At 53.0% G+C, this 6078-nt stretch overlaps 1 protein-coding gene across 4 annotated transcripts in view; it reads right to left on the reverse strand.

Moving 5' to 3' along the window:
• MAPKAP1 (MAPK associated protein 1) overlaps window positions 1-6078 on the reverse strand; it is a 149300-nt gene that overhangs the window by 53068 nt on the left and 90154 nt on the right. The window lies entirely within an intron of this gene.

Below are 6078 nucleotides of genomic sequence, written 5' to 3' on the forward strand. Positions count from 1 at the left end.
CAGAACCGCAGCCACACGCACCCCCGCTGCCCTCGGACACAGAACCGCAGCCACACGCACCCCCGCTGCCCTCGGACACAGAACCGCAGCCACACGCACCCCCGCTGCCCTTCAACACAGAACCGCAGCCACACGCACCCCCGCTGCCCTCGGACACAGAACCGCAGCCACACGCACCCCCGCTGCCCTCAAACACAGAACCGCAGCCACACGCACCCCCGCTGCCCTTCAACACAGAACCGCAGCCACACGCACCCCCGCTGCCCTCGGACACAGAACCGCAGCCACACGCACCCCCGCTGCCCTCGGACACAGAACCGCAGCCACACGCACCCCCGCTGCCCTTCAACACAGAACCGCAGCCACACGCACCCCCGCTGCCCTCAAACACAGAACCGCAGCCACACGCACCCCCGCTGCCCTTCAACACAGAACCGCAGCCACACGCACCCCCGCTGCCCTCGAACACAGAACCGCAGCCACACGCACCCCCGCTGCCCTTCAACACAGAACCGCAGGCACACGCACCCCCGCTGCCCTTCAACACAGAACCGCAGGCACACGCACCCCCGCTGCCCTCAAACACAGAACCGCAGGCACACGCACCCCCGCTGCCCTCGGACACAGAACCGCAGGCACACGCACCCCCGCTGCCCTCGGACACAGAACCGCAGCCACACGCACCCCCGCTGCCCTCGGACACAGAACCGCAGCCACACGCACCCCCGCTGCCCTCAAACACAGAACCGCAGCCACACGCACCCCCGCTGCCCTTCAACACAGAACCGCAGCCACACGCACCCCCGCTGCCCTCAAACACAGAACCGCAGCCACACGCACCCCCCCTGCCCTTCAACACAGAACCGCAGCCACACGCACCCCCGCTGCCCTCGGACACAGAACCGCAGCCACACGCACCCCCGCTGCCCTCGGACAAACCGCAGCCACACGCACCCCCGCTGCCCTCGGACAAACCGCAGCCACACGCACCCCCGCTGCCCTTCAACACAGAACCGCAGCCACACGCACCCCCGCTGCCCTCGGACAAACCGCAGCCACACGCACCCCCGCTGCCCTCGGACAAACCGCAGCCGCACGCACCCCCGCTGCCCTCGGACAAACCGCAGCCATGGGCCCAACCACCGCCTGCTCCTTCCCGGCATCCACCCCCACAACTAACAAAACTATCCAAGTCCTGAGCAAAGAATGAGACACATAATCCTTGTTCACGTATTAACACATTCATTCATACAACTCCTTCTCAATGAAAACATGTTTAACTTAAAGCGGTATGAATATGATTTCTTGTCAGTACTTTTTTCTGACAAATCTTCCTTGGAAGGGAGGGAGGAGCCCCGAGCCCTTGGCAGCCCAGGCCTGGGTTAGGTCGGTGCAGGTGTCGGGTTTAGGACAAAGGGCCCCAGACCATCTCTAATCCCCCGGTCCCACACACATTTCCCAGGCCAGCAGCTCAGCCCCCGCGGCACTGGGAGAGATGTTCCGGCACTGCCCGGAAAACCAGGCACCGAGCTCACCGGAGAACCAGGCTCCGAGCTCACCGGAGAACCAGGCTCCGAGCTCACCGCCATGGGAAACCAGGCACCGAGCTCACCGCCATGGGAAACCACGCTCCGAGCTCACCGGAGAACCAGGCTCCGGGCTCACCGGAGAACCAGGCTCCGAGCTCACCGGAGAACCAGGCTCCGAGCTCACCGGAGAACCAGGCTCCGAGCTCACCGGAGAACCAGGCTCCGAGCTCACCGCCATGGGAAACCAGGCACCGAGCTCACCGCCATGGGAAACCAGGCACCGAGCTCACCACCATGGGAAACCAGGCACCGAGCTCACCGGGAAACCAGGCTCCGAGCTCACCGCCACGGGAAACCCAGCACTGAGCTCACCGCCATGGGAAACCAGAGCTGTTCACCTCTGCTACTGCTGCTGGAGGGTGAAAACACACATCCAGATTTATCAAATACACTTGCTATAGCTGCAACAGAAGTCACTCATTACACAAAACCACCCTTAGTTTCCACAGAGTGAAGGGAAGGAACAGCCTACTTTAGAAGAATTATTTATATTTTACTTAGTAATAAACACCACAATTTAATACTGAGGAATAGAGTTATTCTTTGTAATAACAAAATGCAACAAAACTTATAATTAAACCTACGCCGTAAACATTACTTGCACGTTAAGAAATATGCCAAGACGTATTTTAATGAACAGATGCTATACAAGAGATAAATGTTTTCAGAAATATTCAGTCCTTCGACAGATCAGGCTCTAATCCCACGCTCGCGCTGCACAACGCAGACAGCTCCAGTTCCTCCAGGACATCAGCCAACCTTAGGTGGAACATTTTTAATACATCACCGTGTCACTTTTTAATGTGCCACAATCTATTAACCACATGGCAAACTAACAGGGATTTTTAAAATATGGGTTTTATAGCTTTGTGCTGGTGATTAATTAAATAAATAGCCAGCGTTTCACAAATCATCCCTCTAATTAGTCTAACCCAGACACTTTGCATTCACTGGCATCGTTGCCATCTGAAGCTCACGGAAGGGCAGTGGCGGGACAAGGCGGTGGCTACGCCTGCCGAGCACACCGGCACCGGCACCGCACGCCGGCACCGCAACCCTGGCACCACAGCCCGGCTGGCACTGCAGCCTGGTACCGCAACCCTGGCACCGCACGCCGGCACCGCAGCCCCCGCTGGCACCGCAGCCCCGGGCAGAGGCCCCGGCCGCGCAGGTGCTGCCGTCAGCTGGAATGCGACTCCAGCTGCTTGGGAAAGATGTTCTGTGTAATTATTCTCCCTCATGCAGAAGGAAACGATCGCGGTAACAAAGAAAACAGAGCTGTACCTGGAATTCGACCTGAAGCAGCAAAGTTGTCCCTTGCAGAAAATGAACAAACAATAAAGGCAGATGCTAGAAAAAAATTTATGAGCTAAATGGTACGTTTTCTGTCAAAACACTTCAAAGTCAAAGCTACAACTAATTCCATGCAGTCCAAAGAAGCCATGCAAGTCTTATCATTAAAATGACTCAATTATTCTTAAAAAGAAAGAGAAAATCATCTGTAAAACCTGCCTGAAATCCCATCATTTTTACGGTGCCCATGCAGATAGATCATCTCCCCCAGCGCTCAAATTAAACTCTTAATAGTTAATATGTTCAAGTTTTGCTACGGGATTTTCTCCAGACTGTTATTAACTGGATTTTCCTACCCGGGAAGGTTTTTATATGGAAATATGTTCTGCAGTGTTTGGTGACACTATCACAACAGCTTTTCCCCCTCTCAGTTTCAGATCCACCCCAGACGGCAGCTGCTGCAGCAGCCGGGCTGCTGGCCCAGGGCTTTCACCAGCCCATGGCGCCTCAGCATCGGCCCCCGCGCCGTCCCGCGAGCCAGAGGCTGCGCGTCCCCGGGACGAGATCCGCGCTGCTTGGAGCGCACACGGTGCACATGGAGCTCACACGGTACACAGGGAGCTCACACGGCGCACATGGAGCTCACACAGGACACACGGAGCTCACACGGCGCACATGGAGCTCACACGGCGCACATGGAGCTCACACAGGACACACGGAGCTCACACAGCGCACGCGGCTCATGGAGCTCACACGGCGCACGTGGCTTGCACGGTGCACACAGCTCATGAAGCTCACACGGCTCACGCGGCGCACACCCGCTGCCCAGGACGGCACGGGATGAAACACGCGGCGGGGGAACACAAGCTGTGATAAGTAGCCAGGGCTGCTTACGCCAACAAAAACTACATAGAACTCGACTTGGTTATATTAAATGAACGTGCCTCACTGGCAACTAACCAAACTAAATTGAAACAATTGCACTCCCAGCAATATGGTCAAAGTTTCTGCGGTTCTGTTAAATCAAACTACTTGCTCTCCAAAAGATGAGAATCCAGCTCCCAGAAGAACCCGAACCGCTCCTCGGTGAGAGATGTCTCAGCGCCTCCCGCCCTGCGGAATCCTACAGGAACAAGTGAGACCATTATATCGCCTTTATGAATTCTGAGCGGGGAATATTTAATAACATCTTAAATACATAAAAAGGTAAGAAAATCTAAACTGACAATGGAAACAAGAATAAAACAATTACATTCACATGTAATGTTTAACTACAGAACCAGAATTCTTTGATTATCGATATTTTGGTGAACAGACCTAGAGAAGAGTCTTCACCCTCTAATTAGCAGCAATGCTTTACAGTTATTTCCCAAGCGCAGAGGGGACAGTGAAGCAGAGTCTGGAAAACTCCGAACAACTCCAAAAGCACTTCTCGCCCTCAGAATGTCTCTCCCGACAAACATGTTCAATACATATATCCAACCCTGCAAACAGCAGACGTTACAAACATTTGCTAATGAAACAGATCCCTGTTTCTTGGCTTTCAAGAACCTTAACTTGTGAACACGTTTTTCATTTGTTTGATCTGTAATTAAAGGAAAGATGACATTAGTAAATTGCTAAAAATCAATTAGACAGAATAAAATGCGCTATGATTCAGCCGAAAGATTAACGAGCACATTATAAAAACTATTTTAAAATTCTGATCTGACTTCAAGAGATTTTAAGTGCAGTTTATTTCAATCGAACCGACCAGCAGCCCCGGTAAGATCCCCCAGCAGCATCTCCAGGGGGTATCGGCACCCGCTTGTTCACGCTCTGCCACAACCCGGGATGGTCTCCGGGTCCCTCTCCGTTCCCCGTCACAGCGCGGGAAGAGCCAAGCGAATCACGGCAAAGCGGTGAAACTACAGCCGCGCTTCACCTGGGCTGTACGGAGCACACACAACACGACCAACTTTTCTAATTTCATACTCTAATACTCCCAAGTAAATAAGAGAGTGGAAAAAAAAGTAAAGTTTTCCTACAAATAGGAACTGTCACTTAGTGGGATGTGATCTTTTCAGCTCATGCATCCTAAATGCACGCAGAGATATTATATGCACTTTCTATTTAGCAATTTAATTATATCTTTGCAGTCAGAGAGTGGCACTGGTTTGCAGTAATAATCAGGTGAAAGCATTCTCACATTAATATGCTGGAATTCGATGTGTTAATTTGATGCAACTTTGCGTTGACAATATGTGATTAATTTGTTCCCGGCCAGCTCTGCTCGGGCTCTGACAGCTTCAACTGCCGGGTTCCTCTCGGTATCGCTGCTCGACACGCCCCAGCCGCCGCTTCGCTAGGACCACTCTTAATTTGTAATGAACTGGCTTTTCAGGGGGCTCCTTCATTTTTAATTCTGTCAGTGTCACCTCCTTGAGGAAAATTATAAGTTTCCTTAGGTGTGATTACTGCCAAGTGCTGCTGATAAGAGGTTTGAGAAAACAGGGGTTTATAAAGAAGTCAGTATTTAATCTGCTGAAACAGATTTATTGCCTCGAGACAGATAAATACAGTAGAAAGTTCTTTCATTTAGAAGTCATTTTCAAGTTCTCCTTTAGCTCCAAGGCTATAATAAGCACACCCAGACAACAGCAACGACAAGGGGAGAGGAAAGGTGCTACCGCAGATCTGTACAAGCAACGACTGGCCACACAAAGGGCCGCTCGGTTGTGTCTGTCTGACTCAATGCACGTGGAACGCGAACACAGACACACAACTGCCATAATGAGACAAACAAGTCCCTGAGGGCCCCGAGCCCCCAGCAGCCCAATGACACCCAGCGATGGGCCGCGCTGCTGCGGGACGCGGACGTGTTTTCATCCCAAGCACGAGGCTTTGCTGAGAAGCGAGGAAAGCTCCTCAATAAACGCCCTGCGAGGAACCCGGACTTGCAGACTGCCATTAACCCGGCCCAGGAACACCGGGATTTCTTTTATTTGGTGTATCTGCTTATCCGTACAGCTCCCCAGGGCCATGGGCTTGCTTGGACATCACCTACATGAACCGCTCGGGTCTCGCACATCAGCGCACGCGCTGACTCCAAACGTTGCTCCTTCGAGGGCCTGCGGTGGGAGACGGATCAACGAGCAGCTACATCGCACACCAACACCTTGATATCCTCCCTGTGAGGAGAACGACCTCCTGAGGC

The sequence above is a fragment of the Streptopelia decaocto genome (genome assembly GCF_964273445.1).
Source record: "Streptopelia decaocto genome assembly, chromosome: 17".
NCBI lineage: Eukaryota > Metazoa > Chordata > Aves > Columbiformes > Columbidae > Streptopelia > Streptopelia decaocto.